The sequence below is a fragment of the Stegodyphus dumicola genome, chromosome X2, assembly GCF_044657685.1.
Source record: "Stegodyphus dumicola isolate Sdum_Otavi_A_Nest chromosome X2, ASM4465768v1".
In the NCBI taxonomy this organism is placed as follows: domain Eukaryota; kingdom Metazoa; phylum Arthropoda; class Arachnida; order Araneae; family Eresidae; genus Stegodyphus; species Stegodyphus dumicola.
In genome coordinates, this window is record NC_140781.1 from 176,099,667 (window position 1) to 176,120,382 (window position 20,716).

A 20,716-nucleotide genomic window follows, 5' to 3' on the forward strand; every position below is an offset into this window, starting at 1 on the left:
ACACTGGACCACCGTTCCACGTTTAACAAATGGCATTAAAAGTAAAAAAAATTATCCAAAGCCTTCATGAACCATCGTGAACAGAAAATGAACTATAAGACTTTTAAAATTTCCCGCTTTAATGGCAGAGCCTATATGAACAAAGCGAAATATTATTGTGTTCCACCCTAAGGCACTACACGGAAGGAAGGGATGCCTTCGTGGAAGACGTTTAAGGGAAACTGACTCGCATTAACACGTTACACATGGGGAAAACCACAAAAACGCCCATGCAGACGGCCCGCTCACTGGGATTCGAACCCCGGGCAGAGCTACTAGCGTTCAGGGACTTCACCGCTCGTCACTGGTGGGCCAAGCGAAATATTATGCAGGGAAGAGGATGTTAAGGAACGCTATTATAACAACTGGAGCTTGAGATGCATATTTTATAAAACGAATTTCATGACTTTCAGACGCTCCATCTCGAGTGGTTAAAACCGCTGAATACTGTAGTTCGACCTGAGTTCGAATCCCAGAGAACAGGCTGGCTTCATGGTTGGTTTCTGGGTGTTTCCTCAGGTGTAACGTGAATACGAGCGCAGAACGAGCAGCCATGGACAAAGGAATCCCGGAGCCATGGACGTGAAATCCAGGAACGAAAGCATCCCTCTCCTTAAGCATCTAACCTTCGTGTGCATTACCATATTTAAAATAACCTAATTTGTATTGACTTTGAGAACGTAAAATGTTATTGAAAGATTACGTGAAATTTAATTCAGATAAACATAGAGGTGAACAGAAACAGCCTAGCATAAAGACAGCATTATAATTTCTATGAAAGAGTGAACAGTAAAATATTGAATTATTATTAGCAAGATATTGAGAGAAGGCTCGTTTATTAAAAATTAACAGATATTTGTGCTATAATGATACATGGTGAGAGAGTGGTCTAGATTCTTGCTATAGAATTAAACTAAGAGCTGCCTAACAGAGTTGATGTGAGGAAATGATTAAAAGTTTTCATAACAAAATAGTAAACATAAACTTTTATTTCCTAAGAATTATTAACGTCTCTGCCATTAAAAGCCGATTCAAAATAAATACAAAATTCAAGTATGATATTGCTAAAAAACTTATATTAAAAAAGTAAATTCGCAAAAATAATGGATGTAATAAATTCGTAAAGATAATTAACTTCGATGTGAAACTGCTTTAAGATTTGTATTTCTTCAGTGTTATGAAACAGGCATTTATTTTCTACTGTTAAAAGTTCAGCCTCATTTAAACAATCCTGACATTTTATCATATTCCATTCTTGTCTGCTCAGTGTACATCAAAATTTTGATTTAAACAAAATTAAGTTTATTTTTAATATTTTTTAAGCTCAAAGGCTTATTCAAAATATTTTTATAAATAAGATAGTAAAAAATACTCTATACGTATGTACATAATATATGATGTCACACACATCTGTTACTAAATGCACTAATGATGCAAATGGTTTATAGAAATGATCAATTAGATATACTTTGAACTACATTCAGTCCCATGCGTCATAAATCATAGTGCTCAGATAAATTATTAAAGAAATAGTAATATAAATTATTTAAGTATCTTTACTGAACTTATGTGTGTTATGCAGACAGGTATTTGGGAGTTTTGCCTTCATCAATCAACCAAGATACACCTCATGAAATAGCAAACCTAGTAAGAACTCGTAATTTGCTAAACAGCATGAGCGTCAAATGCCTTTGTAAGGAATTCAACATAATGTAAATTTTTAATAAAAAATAAATATGCTAATCTACAAAACTTTCTAACGTCATTAAATTTCTCAGATAAAGTAAATGTAATGCTTCAGTCTGAAACACAGCTTTACGTTTGATTTTAAAACTTTTCACGTCATCCTGTTTGATTTAGTGTCTGCGGATAAACTTTTATTATCACTATAATTCTTTTAATGCATCTTCTAGTTAGAGAAATTAAGAAGACAAAGTAATAGTTTAATGATGGAGTAAAGATTTTAAATTTTTTAAAGAAATTTCCAAAAAACAGTTGGTGAAAACGAATAATATCCCGAAATCGCATAAACTACCTATGTCGAAAAACTGTATAACTACTAATTAAGTAAAAAACTATTTTTAAATACATACTTAAGGAATATTATTAAACTGTTCAACAACTAATAAAATTGGAACTGGACACATAAATTCAATTAGTGGTGCTCGATTAAATTTAAAATTTCATCTTTTTTTTCAATGTACAATAAATTCATTTTATAAAACAAATTGAATTAAAAGATAGTTTCATTTCAACAAGTTTTGATCAGCCGTAGATATCAATGAAAAATGTATAATTCAAATAAGGAATATTATTTGTAAATTCAGTTATATAGTTTATATGCATACCTTATTAAATTTTCCTCAATGATCTTTTTCTGCGATTAACAGATATTATAAAGATCCTATAATTTTATACATTTATAAGCTAGCATGGAAACTACATTCTGAGGGTTTTGTCCCCTTTTATCGGAAAAAGAAGGTTTTCATATATGCTTCAGAGTAATTTCCTACAGTTTTTCTTTGCATTAAAGCCTCAAACATTCTTATCTCTATGTCTTATAAACCTTATCTTGCGTTAGTCTACAATTCAATAACTGTAAATAGGCCATCTAATATCTAAGAGTAGAATTATAGAAAAAGAGTATTTCTGATTAAATGACACAGTTGTAAAGCTCCCGAATTCAAAAATGAAATTTTGCATTTCAGGACTATATAGCTACATAATTTTATTTTCAAATTTTCAACTTATTTCATTGATCGTTGAAAAAATAATGTTGTCCCGAAGAAGGTTATGAAAATAACCTCAGATTCCCAAGCGATAAAATACCCACGCAATTCACTTATTATTCCCTTTCGCGTCATAGTCACCAGCTACAAAATACCCACGCAATACTCGCACATCGCACCTCAACACGGAGGGCGTATACAGCTAAAGACGTTTATTTTCATGACGTCACGCGGGCGTTTGAATTTTCTCTTCTATCAAATCTAATCCTGATTCTTTTTCCCAGTGTGAAAATGTCAACATTGAAGTGATTAAAATTCAGCCTACGTGGAAACCATTTTGCATTTTGAAGCTCAAGTAAATTACTCTGCAAGTATGCGATGCGTCTTCGATAAGTTTTTGAATCTGTTGCCACATCAAAGTTGGGGAGTTTTGCGACCATCTTTTACGCAGAATAAATTGTGTTTTGAAAATTGAAATTTTTATCAAACGCAGGAGCCTGCACAGATCACGTAAGAACTGTTAGTTGTGATGACTTCTATTTGATTTTACCTGAATATTATAATTATTAAATATAAATGTATTATTTATTATATTTGAAATTGCATTAGATATAGTAGTTAAAATAATGAATCAAGTTTCTTAAAAGTCTATATCACTATCAAATCCAAAGTCGAAATTAATAAAAATCGCTGTGGTAATATTAACTTAGTTTAAGCACTTTCTGAATTAGATAACAATTTTACAAACCGCAAAATATAAATCACTGAAAAAACAGGATAGAAGAGCTACTTTCCCTTTCGCTATTCATGAACGACTTTCCCATCTGTTCTAAACTTGCCTTTTTCAATCGATGAATGCCGTGCCATCCGAAATAAGGTAGTAAATTTATAGTAACACTCAAACAATTGTGAAACATAAGAAAAAGCGTGGGCTGACTTTATTGAGGGATCTGAATAAAAGCTTTTTCACAAGAAAAAGGTGAGATATTTAAGTGCCTCGTAGGCGAATGATTGCTAACGGTAAAAAAGAAAAAATTCAATTTCATTGAGCGCCGTTTGAGTCGAGCATGGAAATGTTCAGACCTATTTTTAATTTTATCCCACTGTTCGTCGAATATAATAAATGACATAACCAGCATAACAGGTTATTACATTCTTCATATTATACGAGAGAGAATGAAATGATGATCAATAATGACGAAACATAGATGTAATATAAACGGCCAATTGAAATGGTCATCAGTTTCTAAATACATTAGACACTAACATAAATTTAGATGGAAAGAGTTGACAAAGGAAATAAGATAAGGAAACCTAATTATTTGTCCATGTCTATCTAAGAAAGAAAGTTTAAAGTTCACATGAAATGTTAAAGATTTGTTCAGAAGATAAACATATCTCAAACTGTTCGTTACACACGTATGTACCATAATTAACGAAGCGTATGAATAAAATCGGCGAACACTCCCAATAAACATTGATATAACGTTAAAGAAAGCGAATAATTTATAATTTATATGGAACATTAAAAAAATAATCGATACCGTATGTTAGGAAAGAAAAGTGACTGACTTTTTGTTGCGGGAAGGAAAAAAAAAAGAAGCAATCGATTTTTGCGTAGCCTGAAAGAAAAGTGATTGGTACTTATCATAGAAAAGAAAGATAATGATTCTTTTCTAGAAGCCAAAGAATAATTGACAGCGCTAAGGAAACGAAATTAATTGGTTCTGGGCCCTGAAAACAAGATTAATAGTTATGCATTAACGGAAACAAAATCAGCATTAAGTTACTGAGTAGAAAGAGAAAATCAGATTGCGGTATTGCAAACGCTGTATATATTCACCTTTTACAGTTTTTTAAAGGAAGTTACTTAAAGTGAAAAACAGCTGAATTCCTCATGATTAATCGTAAAACACCATTAATTTGAATACACAGATTCTTTTTTTTTCCTCCAAAGGAAATCAAGCGGATAAGCAAATGTTAGAAGAAAGTAAATTAAATGTTCTTTTTGATTTGTTTCCGATCTCGTCAATAAGATATCATTTACAGTCAATCTTATCACCTGATGTTTAACTAATGAAGCAAATGAAGTCCTTTTCTTCCTCTCCAGGTGTTTAATAAGCATTATCTTAATATCATCCTGCTATTAGTCAAATTGTGTAACAAATATAAACCGTTTCTAAAGAATATTCACTGTAGCTTATTAAATTATCATTAGTCAAATAACGCATTAGTATTGCCAGTTTAGAATAGTATTCGAATGGTAGTTTGTTTTTGTGGTGTTGCTTTCCGCGCTGCTCCGAAGTTAGAATCTATCTTTTTGTTTATATAATTCAAAGAACTCTTTTCTATTTATGGCCGAGGCAACTTATTCTCTGAACAGTTTACTCTAGTAAGAGCTACAATGCATATATTTCTCCTCGAGTGCAAATATCTACCTTGGGAGACGTCAAATAATGCCTACGTAAGTTATATTTCTTAATGCTTGAGTGATAAATTTATTTACAGAATGGTTTTGAAACGGTTGCTACAGCAACGCTCATGCAGTTCTTATTCCCAAACCTAAAACGTTGCCTTCTTCAGAAGCAATAAAATCCATGTAATGTTAATAGCTATTAAATATGGTTAAATATTCAACAATACCTAAGTTGCTTTAGATACAAATAGAAGTTTGTAATCTGAATATCGCAGCTACGCATCTTAATTAAAACATTAAACAAAAAGCTAAAACATTCAGGTTTACAGTGACTATCAGTATTGCATCAAACTTTTGTTGCAGTTTATATGATATTTTCTACTGAAATTAATCATATTTTACAAAGATTAATTATTTTAAAACAATCCCGTTGTGAATAAAACTAAATGAAACGGATAAAAATTTCTTATTGTGTGAATGGTGCCACGAATGCAATGTGGACATCGGAATCATAAAGGATGATATAGTTATTTATGTTTCAATTTTAGTTATTTGATTCTGCATTGTTAGAAATTAAATTAGAAAAAGTTAGATTATTAGAAATTAACAATATGTATCCTTTATTTCTTCAGCCTTTATAAGTTAGTCTAATCAAAGTTAAGCGTTTTTGAGGTCACTTGCTTGTGTCTCGAAGTAAGCGGCAGGAGAAAAATTGCTAAAAATAGTATTGTATATATCTCGGATAGTTTTAGCCTCTGTATTTCTTTAATTTCTTCAATATGCAAATCAGAATTAAACGATTTACAGACTCCTTGGTCTACACGAATAAATTTGTTACCTATCGAAATAATGAGCTGGGATATTAAATTAATGTATTAGCTAATTAAGTGTCAGTTTATGCAAGCGTTAAAACGCTAATCCTTAGAAGAGGCTTTAAGAAAAAGGTTTTCAGATATACATATATTGCGTAAGTGTGCTGTTTTTCACAGAACATCGAAAATGTTCAACTAATATGTTTTTAATGGTGAGCCCTATTTTTAACACAGAAATCCGATCATCAGATAACGATTAGTTCTGCCAAGTCTGAAATGAAAAGTTCTGGGGCTTCGATAAAATATTTCATTTTTCTATTCCCATGGATTTTGATGAAAATTTTACCTTGCACTTTAAATCTTGAAATGTAGTAGTAATGAGATAGAATTTTAAAAAAATCTCAAATTAGCATTTGCTCCCCAAAATCTAAAGAGTATAAATTTGTTTTAGCTTTTGGAATTGGTGAAAAGGAATGGCTGTATGGTTTGAATTATTCACAGAAATGATTTACGTATATCCTTTATGAGGCAGAAACACTGACATATTTTTATAAAGTAATATGGAATGACAGAACATGCGTATCTACTGGCAATATTTCTTCAAATGCGGAATTGGTGCTTTAACAATCGCTATATATTCTAAAATAAAAAGCAGGAAGAGAACATTCATAGAAGTTTGTACTAATGAAAGTTATCAATTAAAATTTACGTTTACCTGAAGGGTAGATTTTATTTTATACAGGATGGATGTTATTCTTTTAAAATATACGTTACATCACAAATTTAACTTACAGAGAAAATATTATTCTTGTTTAGATTATGAGGAGTAAGAAGAACATCACCTTCAGGAATAATTTAAAATAAATTGTACTTTCACCTGACATCTAATACCGGTTACAGGCTAATCTAATACCGGTTACATGCTAGCCGTTGCAGAACCGTCCTACTAATAGTTGCATCAGAAGTGAACGTAGAAGGAGCATATTAATTTGTTACAAGCTAAACAGTGTTTAAAAATTACGAAATAAATGAAACAAATTTTACCGAGACCATTGAAATTCTTGAATAAAGCAATGCAAAATTACACTAAAGAGAAATATTTTTGGTAACCTTAATTGAATATTTTAACTTTCACCGAAGATAAAGATGGTTCAAGATATTAAATCAGATCTCAAATATAAATGAGTGATTGCGGCTGATAAAAAAAGACTGTTAATAATTTATCAGATGTTAAGCATAACAAAAAAATATTATTGAAAGTTTCTTGCAGCTATTCATTTTCAGATTTCTATGGGTATCGACAAAAGACATAGTTTCATTCAGTCTTTAAATAAAACGCAAAATGATCCCAGCAAACTAATTTTCCTGTCGAAGCCGAAAAGAAGTAAAGGAGCGATTTACAAAGGATATATTTTCCATAACATCAATGAGGCAGCTGAAGCCAAGAAATGTTTTATTATGTACTATGAGCAATGAGAACTTCGTTCCCACTAATAAAAACTGCGACCATGGCTACAGTAATCAGACAGAAAGAATCACATCATTCCCTTCTCCTCATTTAACATCCTGATTCCTCAGCATTCACTTCGGACCCGCAATTCACATTTGCGGGAGGTAGAAAACAGAAACGCCGCGACCCAATCAATTCATCAGTCTCCTTTAACTCTGACCCACGATCATTAAGTATAGTCTCCTTTAACCTCTGGATATTGATTCGAGACAAGGCTTTAGGTGAAGGCTGCCGAGAATACCGATAAGCAATCTAAATTGTTTATGTAACAGTACATACACTTTAGGCATTTTCAATGTTGTTTATATATGTACACATGCAAATGGTTCCATTTAAAATGCAGTTGCAAATTTTATTTTCGTCTGTCTTCAGATAGGAGTTAAGTTAAATGTATAAGTTCTTGTTAAAATTACACCAACAAATCTCCAGTCTCAATCAGAGGTATTATATTATGTGAGAAAATTTAACACCAAATTAAATAATCATCAATTTACAATAAAGTTCCCAACTGTCTCAGAACCTAGTCATAAAGATTTTATTTCCTCTTAGGTCATACTTTATCTTATACTATACTTTTATGTTTGGAACTTCTAGATAAATGTTCTCCCTCTTTAACGAAGTTATCTCCATAAGAAGAAAAACAAACTTCACAGTTTAAAAATTTATTACCTCAAATATTTTCGCTAAAATTCGTTCCTTCAATACGTGTTTAATTCTTGTATAAGATGGAATGCGTTGAAAGCGAAGCGAGAATATTTGATAATCAGGCGTTGATAGTTGAACTCAAACAGATTTCTGTTGATGCACAACTGATGTTAAATACGTGTTTGGTGCTTATCTGAAAAGATTGTGTATATCTTTGTCTTTCTATTTATCAGCATGAATTTAAATCACATCTGTTTTTTGTTTGAGAAAGCAGTGGTGAAGCAAAAAACTATCTTTTATTTGACATTTTAGATATAATTTGGAAACATGCTAAATATATGATGAAATATGTTTAGACTTCGGGAAAACACATCTCTACTGTTTAAAAAAAAGAGGGAGAGGGAGAAAGAAAGAAGTGATTTCAAGTTGGTTCCAATTCACGCCTTGAATATTTCACGTAAATTCGTATAAGGTGGGTGCAGAATTGCGCTACATGGTTAGTTCAAAGAAGAGTTCGTTAGATAGCTATTCAGATTAAGATTCATTTCCCTATTCGCTTACATAACTTAGAAAGAGTTTACTACACATCATTTATGAGAAAAAATTTATGCACTGCATTTTATGAAGAAAATATGTGGGTATTTAAGAGAGAAAATATGTAGCAAGAAGCTAATGTGTAGCAAAAAATTAAGAAGCAGCTAACTTTACAAAAAGAGGAATAATCGTTTTGAATAAAAAGAGCTTAAAAAATTTTAATTTTAAATTGTTTTTCTTTTACATACACACCCTTATACATATATATATATATATATATGCAATTAATACACATGTATATGTGTGTGTGTATGCAATTAACAATAATAATTAACAGAGAGTACCAAAACCTAATTCAACAAAATTAAATCAAAATATTTTTAAAATATGCGTTTTTTTAATATGCGATATGTATAAAACGCAATAATAAGTGTATCAATAAAATCTGTGCATGAAAATTAACAAATAAAAATAAATAAAGAGAGATAGAGGGAAAAGTAATGCCAACACCTTATGAAATAAGAGAAAATCTTAATTAATAGGCGCTTGTATCAACCTTTGACTGTCTGAGTACATACGATATGACTTATTACATATCATATGCTACGTGAGATGGACAGAGAGATATTGCATAGAGTTTAAGAGAATATGAAATCATTTCTCATGCAGAGTATAATCTAATTCAGAAAGGTCAACTTGGAGGCGCAAACACAGAACTTTGTGCATCGATATAAAATACTGGATTCAAAACATCTAAATGAGCACTTAACTTCTTTGGAATGCAAAATGTACCTATAAAATATTCCTTAGCAAAGAAAACTTGGAATTGTGAATTTTTTATATTGTTAGTTAAAAAACAAATATGAAAATGAAAGTTAACGGATTTGGAAATCTGAATAACTGCTTTGCAAATGAAATGTATACGTTCAGAGGAGTTTTTATTTGAAAAGAAAAACATTTTTTGTCAATTACTTTCCCATATGTGCGTACGAAGTAGTACAGATAAAAAATAATGTGAAAAGGGAATATCAAAAAACGATAATGTCAAAACTTTTGGCTAGTCTTTAAAGCCCGTATTTCTTTTGTAAGGTCAGATATTATGATGCAAAGTAAGATGAAATTGGCTTGTGTAGGTAAAACCTTTAAAGTACATGTTCGTGTTATCAGTCACAACTAGAAGCATTAGGAATTCAATTGCCGAATACTCATAAGGAAATTTTACATAGTTTGGGTATCTTTTATCAAAAAATAAAATATTGCTATGTTACATATATATATATATATATATATTATATGGCGGGAAGGGGATAATTCAAAAATAATTAAATATACTAGAAAGAGTTCTTGTACGATGATGCCATAAACACATAAGTATTTTTTAGAATTGTAGTAACTACCATATTGCTCCAAAACTAAATTTTACCGCTCACGATTTCAAAATATGTAGTCATACCACAAGCAGAAAAATTCAAAACCGGCAAGAATTAATTTATTTAATGCATATTATAAAAACATATATTGTGAATTTATCTAAAAATGTTTTACGTTTATTTTATTTATTTATTATGTCTGTCTTTTGCAAGCCCACCAGCGGCCGAGCGGTAAAGTCGCTGAACACTGGTAGTTCGGTCTGAGGTTCGAATCCCGCAAGCGGGCTGGCTGCATGGGCGTTTTCGTGGTTTTCCCCATGTGTAACGTGTATACGAGCCAGTTTCCCTTAGAAAGTCCTCCACGAAAGGCATCCCTCCCCTTAGGCAGATAGCCCTAGTGTGCTTTGCCGTAATTAAATACACCACTTACTGTCTTTTGCACCATTAAACGAGAAAAAAATTTTCTTAGCAAACTTATTAAGAAAAAGTATTTTCATCTTTCTTTACATATGCTTTGTTTAATTCTAAATTATAATCTTCATTGCTTTAACGCTTACACGACATAGTGTTTATTAGAAATTAATTCCTTATTTACATTATTTTTCTATGAGGATAAAACAGTGCAGAAATTTTTATACATCACTAAAAATTTTAAAATAGTACTTGGTCTTTTTCTAAGAAAATTTAATAAGATTTAATCAGTTTTGCTATGTTTTTATAAATATATTTAATTTATAAAACGAAATTTTTATAATTCAATTTATCATTTCTTTTAAACTTTTATGTCATTATCTCTTTAATAATAACTAGTCTATTCGTGCACGTGCACGTATTTATATAAATGTGCGTGAGCAAATATATATTAATAAAAAATGTGTGTGTGTGTTATTATGTCAAAGCCTCGAGGACTATCTGCCTAAGGGAAGGGATGCCTTCGTGGAGGACTTTCTAAGGGAAACTGGCTCGTGTACACATTACACATGGGGAAAACCACGAAAACGCCCATGCAGCCAGCCCGTTCGCGGGATTCGAACCTCGGACCGAACTACCAGTGTTCAGCGACTTTACCGCTCGGCCGCTGGTGGACCCTAATAAAAAATGGAAACAGCAGTTGAAAACTGAAAAAATCATACAAACTTTGATACACAATCTAAATATTGACACTTAGCACTGAAGTGTGAAATACATAACAGTTTCATTATATTAAACTCTAAAAATTTTCTGAAAAACATATTTATGGTTGGAAGGAAAACTCAGTTTTAAAATTTGAAATAAACCAATAATTAAAAGGATTTTTTAATGTGGGAAATTGAACATAATGAACAAAAGACAAGTTTATTACATTAAAGCACCAAATTAAATCCATGGCAATCCTAGGCTAAATTTTAGTATTATTTTTCCTGTAGCTGCGTACGTTATTTAGATATTCCGTACAGTTTGGCAGAACATGAGATTATATCCACTGAAATGAAACACTTAGTTGTATTCTCATCTTCATGGACACTGCTGCATAACATAGTCTAGAAATTTATACTGTTTTGTTTACTAAATTTAACAACTTACTTGCTAATATCTTCTTTTATTTTTTGCATGCTACTTTTTTATATTTTATTTATTTCCAGTATGCGTATTTCATTCGTTCTTAGTTATTTTTACATGCTAATTTCCTTATTCTTTCATTTGCAACTTTTGCCATCCTCCATATGCCCTTTGGTTCTATTTTTATTTTAAAACGAATCTCTCTCTTCCTCTGCATCCCTCATTTCTTTCTCAACGCTTTTTAAAGATAAATGTCTGTTATGTGTTTTATATAATAAAAATCATTATATTAAATACATTTTAAAGTTTTGTAATAACTTATAACCCATTTTCAGAAAAAAAATATATAAATACATACGGCTTAGAATTTTTTTCGACTAAATTTAAAACTTTGTTTCTCGTCTCTTTAAGCTTAATCGTAAGAACTAATACATAAGAATCCGTGATATTAGTATGTATTTCTAAGCAAATGCTTCATACCAGTATAACATAGTTTACTTTCGCAAAATGTAAGGACACCTTATTTCCCGGAAATTGAAAAAGGATGAAATATCCCCCCTATTTATATAACTTGTAGATTTCATAGATGGATGAAAGTTGTAGGTTGTCTTCGGTTCCCAATTAGCTCTGTCTATCGTTTTCCATCTGTCAGCTCACCATGTTTCAGTTTCACTAACCTCTATAATGATTTTTGAAAAGAATTCTTCTTGTTGGGTTTGTACAAATTGAAGAGACATTATGTATTTTGAAGAGGAGAGATAAAAAATGAGCAATGCCCTCGCCGGGGCTCTAACCACGGACCTCTCGAATACGAGTCGAGCATGCTGACCACTACACCACGAAAGCATGCTAAGAAGGCGAGAGAAATACCTTATAAAGTTACGTTACTAAATGATAATACATTTTGTAAGTAGATCCTTATTAAGTACAGAAAGCTTTACAGTAATAAAATTTTATAGCTTTCATTATTGTATAAATCACTCTGCATTTTAATTTAAACCAGATGCATGGATTTAGAACACATTAGGTTCTCCATGTGAGGCAAGAGAGGCTTCAAAGTTTCTTTTACTATTCATGTTATGCATGGAAATGAATTGAAATCACCTTCCATAATAGGTTTTGAAGATGTTTATCGGAATTTGACAAATTTTGAGTTACGAAATTAAAAAATAAAAAACATTTGTGAGACAATATAAATATAGCAATAAATCTGTGGTTATGTAATATAGCAATAAATCTATGGTTTCATAAAGTGCAGCTAAATAAATCCTGTAGTTAATTAACTCTACGCCAAATTCATCCTGGATTGACGTTCTGCAAATTTAGAACTCATGTTTACAAAAATCTATTTTAGTGTGCTTTTTTTTCTTTATAGCTTGCGATCATTATCTTTATCATTAGTGCTTGGACGAATATTATCTTAATTTCATTTGCCTAAATCTCTTAGCTCTTTCGAGCCCTGCCATAATTATCTGAGTGTACATTTTTCTAAGCAGAGCGATGTGAAGATACAGCAAGTTTTCCTACCATTTACGGCTCTCGAACACTTTTTTTTTACTTACAGTTAATAGATTGTTATCGCAGAGTAAATTCTCTATTTCCATTCTCAGATGTGGAACAAAAATTTCGTCGTATACATTAAATGAAACATTACAACTTCTATAATTCCTTTAATTTAAGAGATTTATTTATCAATGCGATATTTTATTTGTCTTCTTACAGACAAATTCAGAATATTAACAATCGTTTTGCCAAAATTTACGTTCTGCTTTAGCTCTTAAGTCAATTGTTTCGATGATTTGAACTCTGATCCTTATACGTTATGCAAGATTCCTTTTAAATTTATTTCAGTCTTTTGACAAAATTTGAGATTTTGAGCTAAACGTTATTTCTATATCTCCGCCTGCGATTAAATATTATCTAGTTGAGGGAAAACTCTCCAGTGAATATTACACTTGCTAAAGATTTAGTTTAGTTTTCTAATACATAATTTGTGCCCAGACTGCTGAAAGATGTAAGAGAAGTATGCTAGTGTGAACTTTAAACTAGAAAAAATTAGTCTAAAAATTAAATTATATTCAATTACAGTCAGTTTTATGAAAGGCTTCATTCATTGTCTTCAGAGTTCGAGAAAGGTCTCTTTTTTTGCAAAGATTATATATAACAAACCGAAAATAACTGTCATTAATTATGCATATTAACTCAAATTAAATTCTTGCATCTGCTGTTATCAGTACCAGTAATTCTAAACTCTTTCTGTTGAAAGAATGAAATAAACACAAAGGATCTAAATGCATGCATAAAATGATTTTAAACGCAATTCGCTTTAAAGCAAAGTATATTCCCTTACATGTACTGTTTGAAGGAACATGAGATACAGAAAATGTAATTCAAATGAAATTACCCGTACAGGATGCTGATGTCATTTATAATTTAAAGCATAAAAGGAAAAGAATGTCAGGAGCTCATGCTTCAGTGCATAAAATATTAAATAAAGGCAAGTGTTTGAAAAATGATTATATCCTTACACGAAAATTTGAGTAATAGATAAGAATAAATATAAATGAATGTTGCTGTTTTATTAATTCCATTTTTAGAAAGAAAATTGCATCTTTTCCCGAACGGTTTGCTTTATCTTATCCACGTATTTTCTGCTTCTAAACTATGCTTTCTTCATCTGATAAGGAAACGTAAAACTGCAATCATTATCTCTTTAATGATTTATGACATACGCTATTACTCAGGGATTGTTTCAAATAACGTATTTTCTCTCTCTTTCTAGAAAGAATTAGAGCTTACAGCTGAATGAGCTTTCAATGGCAAGTATTTAAATAGTAAAATACTTCTCATGAAATTTGTTACAGAATAAATGTAAAAGTTTAATAAGAATAGTGCAGAGACTGTATAATGTAGAGGGAAATGGTGAATGGTATACTAAACTTGAAACTTCATTATTTTTTTTGTCTCAATTAAGATTCATGGAACTCAGCTTATGTCATTAACCAAGATGCCGCTGAACACACAATTTAAAATTACAGTTGCAGCATGCGTACCAGCATACCACTGTAGCAGAATGCACATCAGTAGTATACAAAATAATCATCAGAGACTGGAGAGACGAGATTTTAATGAATCTTTATTGCCGTCGGCTATGGAAAATTAGAGAAAACTACTGCTTACAACAGAAAATATCGAAAACCGAAAACCTCCTGAAAAGACTCGCAGTAGTCCTGATGCAGCAACATCGATAAAGACTGTGAAAGCGTACGAAATGGCAAGCAGTTTTGATGAAAATATAGGGCTGGCTAGTATTGCTGTGTATTGTTCTTCAGTTTGAAGACGTGATTATTACACAATGCGATCAAACATTTACCCGTACTTCTGACTCATCCTGGCTACCGAGTGAACCTCAAAATTTCTTACAGAACAGATAAGAAATTTGAAAATTAAATTTGCTTTAATTAAATTGTATTACAAAACTTTCAGTACTAAATGCGTTTGTATTAATTTAGTAGAAATGAACAATATTAAAAAAAAAGAATCAAAAAGGATGCGTTAGAAAAACAGCTTCATACTCTGCTTCATGCTATTTACTGAAAACATATGTAAAAAACTAATTTCAAGTATTTAAACTATTTTAATATTTAATTGAAAGGTAATCAAGGCACAGGCACATTTATTTACAGTAGTGAATAACCAAAAACAAGAAATTTTCAACGGAAAAAGTACTTTTAATCGTAATTCAGATTAAAGCAAGCTGAAATGTTTCAGTAATCTTAGAATATACTCCAATATAATCGAAAATTAAGAATGAAAGAGAGTTCATTCTCTCCTTTTTAGCTTGGACAGAAAGCATCATTAACAATTTTAGAAAAAGGGAACTTATGCGAAACTAGTGCTTCCCAAGTATTCACATGCGTTTAAATATTAACTGCGTTTACTTTCTCAGTTCTTCATGGAAAACATAGTAGTGTAAATGTCAAACCATAAATTATACAAATATATTAACACATAACTCACTTTTATATTTCCATGAGATAGTTTTAGGCCAGTCAGCCTAAATAATGTATTCAGGATGATTTTTTCCGAAATTTAACCAAGATTTATTTAAAATTTATACCTTTGCGATACTTCACGATTAAATTCATAATAATTTAAATAATCAATATACATGCCAGCAAGTTTTATGTAACAGAAAACCGAACGAAGTAAATTGTTTACTTCTAAGCTAGTAAAATCGCAATAAAACATTTTAACTTGTTTATATTTTAAATTAACGTGGCATATGTTATTAAGCAGCCGAGAGAATGGTCATCAGATTTCTTTTATAGCAAAAAAAGTCTATTGATAGCCAGCATTTACGGGAGTTTGGAAAACTCTTAGAGTCATTTAGCTTATAACTGCACCGACATTGATAAATTATATGCATTATATTGGGATTGATATTAATTGTTGCTTACAAAAACAGTAGTTTGTAATAATGAGGGTATTATGTCTCATTAAGTCAGCCGTGAGCTCATTAGTGACATTTGGTTTATACTTGCCCTATCATTACCTTGTAATTACACATATCAGCGTCCTTTTTCTAAAGATACATTCAACAACATTTTGCATTTAGTTTAACAGAATTAAACCTTAAGTGCCTCCCAAATAAAACTGCCCGTAAACATACTTTTAGACTGAACACTTACAGCTTAAAATTCTGTGAAACTGTCTACAGTATTTAACTTATTTTTTCCCCTATACACAGTTATCATCATTTAACAAATTCAGAACTGAAATAAGCCTGGATTAGCTGTAACTAGATTAGCTGTAACTAGGTTGCAGCTAGCTAAGTGATAGATTTCGCCTTAATTTTGAATAAAAACATGAAATTTCTGTTTCATGAAGAATTCATTTTTAAGCCACAGTTTTTAAAATGAAGTTTTCTGTAATATTATGTTTTTATCAGTGGCTATCATTATTACATGCCAGTGGTTCTCAAACTATTTTGCCCCATGCACTCCTTTCATCATCGGTGGAAAATCATTCCCCTCCCCTCGTTTCAAAAGCTCTAAATATATATGTGTGTGTGTGTGCGTGAGTGTATGTGAGTGTGTGGATATAGATTTAGGTTATTTTTAACGCGCTTTATGAATTAAAGAACAAAAATGTTGATAAATACCAAAGCTTGAATAAAAGTAGTTTTTTTAATATCCATTAACTAAAATTAAGTACGTGACAGCTAAATAAAAGTTTGACAGTATTCCTTCCCTGAAGCCATGAAATCCTCTACAGGGGAAACTCCCCTCTGGTTGAGAGCCCCTGTTTTATATAGTATAAAAGAAAAATAGATATAACAGATTATATAGATACATATCATGCATCTCTTTAATTATCATAATAGATATAACTGAATATATAGAGATTTATACATATATATATCAGATAAAAGAGTTTCTGAAGCAAATTTAACTTTTTTTCTAATGAAAACTACCACAATCGAAATGAAAGCTTTGAAGTATGCTAACTATGCAGCAAATAGTTTTAAAGTGGAAAGAATTAATTTTAAGCTATCAAACATTTCGTGAACTTTTAAGAGAGAAGGCAAATTTGCTTCAATTTCCTCAGAAATATTAAGGGGAAACTATTGTAAATGTACACATGTACACACACTGCAAATAGACTCGGATATACGTTTATATGAAAACAATCAGCAGTGTAAAATTGCATAAAGACTTCGCTTGTTTGTTGCTGTCTATTGTTTAAGTCTTGCATTTGAATTACCGCAATCAATAGGCTAAAAGGTACTTTAATGTTCTGAATAATAATAACATAATACTTGTAATTAGCATACAACTAAATGCAAAATTCTTTAATTATTTACATAAATTAGATTTAATTATATCTTGGAAGGACTAGGTTAATTTTTAAAAGATCTAGCTAATTAGAATACGCTTCTTGAAGGCCTCTTATTTACAACGCACTTTAAATATTAAGGAATTTACATAATTTTAAAGATGCTAATAACGAAGTTCGTCCCGGTAAGTTTGAAAGCTGACAGATGTTACGCCGCGTTTAAAACGACAGAGATATGCTGTCTTCGGGTAAACAAATATGTAAAAAGGTATATCATAAAACTAAAGGATTGGAAATTTTTCTTTATGACATTTTTATTCTAGAAATATTACAACTTTAGATCCTATCTATGTGAATTCATTATTACATATTTTAAACGATTTGTATAGTTAGCATTATTTATTGCTTTCAAGCTATTAATATAGGTGTTATTTTATATTTCTCAAATTTCATAAAAATTAATTTTCAGTGTAACACAAAATCTGGAGATTTTATACTGTACCACTTTTTATTAATACATTCTAATTTATGATCCTGCCTTTTATATATACTTTAAATACAATTATAGGATTAATATTTCACATACGAGCAGAGTTAAAAGTGTAATACATTTTGTTAATGGTTATTAATCATGAAACAAAAGTCTTCAACAAATGCTGAAGGAAAACGTAAAGCTTAATTTTCAAATGCATTTGAGAAATTTCATTTCAGACACATATAGATAAGGAAAAACAATGACTAATTAAATTCTGCCTTTTCATGTGATACTTAGTTGTGTAGCCCCATTACTTATTATGTGATTACAATGTAAGAAACAATTACAATGTTTAAAATTACAATGTAAGAAACAATTACAATGTTTAAAATTACAATGTAAGAAACTATTATATTTAATTCTCACATATAATCGAAATACTTAGCACTTCAGAAAAAGAAATTCCTTTTCTTATTTGCAGATATCTATATATATGTACCAGAAAATATTCAAGAAATTCAATATTCTGTATTATAAAATTTGCAGTCTCTAAAATCAGTACTCTAAATTTAAAAGTCTGGATTTTTATGAACGCCAGATAAAAACATACGTAATAATCCAGACTCTCTTCAATTTTTTCAAGATAGTTAGTTTTTAATTAGCGTGAGATACGAATCACGATTCAAGCGTATTTTAACAAAATCTTCTTTATTAATATTTTTTTCCGTCAAAGTAAACTTTCTCACTTGATCCATAAACTGTTCATAAGAATTCATTACCTACAGTGTGAAGAGTCCGATGCACTATATTGCTCCTTGAAATGGGTAATATTTTGTTTCATTTTCTAATACTACACCTAAATCATGTTACAAGCAATGAAGTGTTTCCAAAACTTTTTAACTTTTAGCCTCGCGAATCTCATGCCTCTAACTGCTAGTTACAGACTAATAACTATTCCGGGCTGGAAAAAGGGGGAAGAAGGGAAGGAGATTCCCTCCCCCCAAAAAACAATATAATAATGAATAATTATTAGCAATTAACTGATAATTATAAATTAATTCATAATAATCTATGTAATCATACAATTAGAAAAAATTATTTCAAATTTTTTTTTATGACGCAAGAAAAATTTTCTCACCACCCACACTTTGAGAACCACTGTTTCAAACCAAATTAAAAAATGTTTTCATTTTTAGACCATTCTCACCCCTGTCTTAATCTCGGCATTCGACCTAAAATTTCCGAAGCGCAATCTATATGCGCTCCCTGGTTTCAGAGGCCATAGATCCTTCCAATCATCACGAACATTTTATACCTATTTTGATTACGGGTTCAGTCCACTTATCTCCCTAGCAACGCTATTCTGTTTATCTCTTGACAGGTTGCCTATTAGATGGATCCAGTTCATTTTGCAAAAGAATACTGTATGTTCGATAGCATGTTTTGTTGCCTTTCGTTTAGCATGAAAGTTGAGGGGGGGGGAGAAGCTTACAGCTTTACGAGTCGTCCGCACACGCATATGAAAAAGGAAAAGTCTCTCTTTATGTTTGCATTTAGACTGTTGTTATTATAAAATGTGCTCCAAACGAGCTTTTGTATCAAAATCCAATATAAATATATCCAATTTCAGTTCAAATTTCCAAATTTTCAGCTCCAATATCCAATTCAGCTCTTAATATTGTTAATAGTGTTTTTGAAATCATTTCTGTTCTCGGAAAAATCTCTAGTTCGGAAAATTTGTCCTAAGAGCAATTGAAAAAAAAACTTAAAGTACTTAAAATATAAACTTCCCGATTTTAGTGAATCACCTAAAAACGTATTATGTTCTTCTTTCTTTAGCTTTATTTTTATTTCGCCTACACTCTTTAGCAGAAATTGTAAAATTTAAAAAGTGGTTTCAAGATTATGGAAGATTTAATTTTGCAATTAATTTTTATTTCCTCTGAAGAAAAAATATTTTAAATTTGTACAAATTCCGAAAATGCTGAAAAATCGAATTACTATTAAATTCATTGACTTTTATCTTAAGTTGCTGCAAAATACATCTACGCAAATAGTAAAATATGAGCGATAATGATTATAAAACGAAACGGTAAAGCGTTTAATTCCAGCAGCCCTATACAGAAAGTTCCAAGTAGCGAGAAAATTTCATTCAATTCGAGCTACTGATTTTCTAGTACAATTTCATAGCTTTACATTTTATCAATTTCCTATTCCTATCAAGCCAAATTCAATATATTAAGTATTATTCATCCTTTAACCCTGCAAAATTTTCACAACAAAACGTTGTTCTTTCTTAAATTACTTACCTGGAACATTGTCTAACAGAGGTCTTACGTAAACAACTAATACAGATGACTATTAGGAAAGCGGAGAAAATAAAATTTTTCTTAAGCTTCTGGCATCTACCACTATTTAAAAAAATTATAGGAAAATATTTCAAAAATACAGTAGAATTTCAAACATCCAGAAGATTAACTGTAACCACATCCTAGCTAGACATTCGGAAAGTTCTATCCTGATTACCTTTTCTTTTCTTCTTTTTTTTTTTTTTATTTGTCCTGCGGTCCAAATACGCATGTATTGTGATGTAAATAATAGAATATTTTATTTTTTCTATTGTATTTATCTTTTCTATTGAATTTATTCTATTAATATATTATCTCCATTGCATTTATTTAGTTTTCCATAGAATTAATTTAATTTCTATTTATCTTTTCTATGGAACTCATTTTTCTATTGTATTTTTATTTTTATTTCGTATTTATCATATTTTATTCCCAAAACTTATGCAGAAACAATCAAATGT

General features: G+C 30.6%; 1 protein-coding gene and 1 long non-coding RNA gene across 3 annotated transcripts in view; one reads left to right on the forward strand and one right to left on the reverse strand.

Annotated features, from left to right (window-relative positions):
• onecut (homeobox protein onecut) overlaps positions 1-20,716 on the reverse strand; it is a 359,106-nt gene that overhangs the window by 215,748 nt on the left and 122,642 nt on the right. The window lies entirely within an intron of this gene.
• LOC146992981 (uncharacterized) overlaps positions 2,974-20,716 on the forward strand; it is a 249,674-nt gene continuing 231,931 nt past the window's right edge. Inside the window, exon 1 of the long non-coding RNA XR_015038955.1 lies at positions 2,974-3,278. This is a non-coding gene — a long non-coding RNA (uncharacterized LOC146992981). The remainder of the gene's footprint in view (positions 3,279-20,716) is intronic.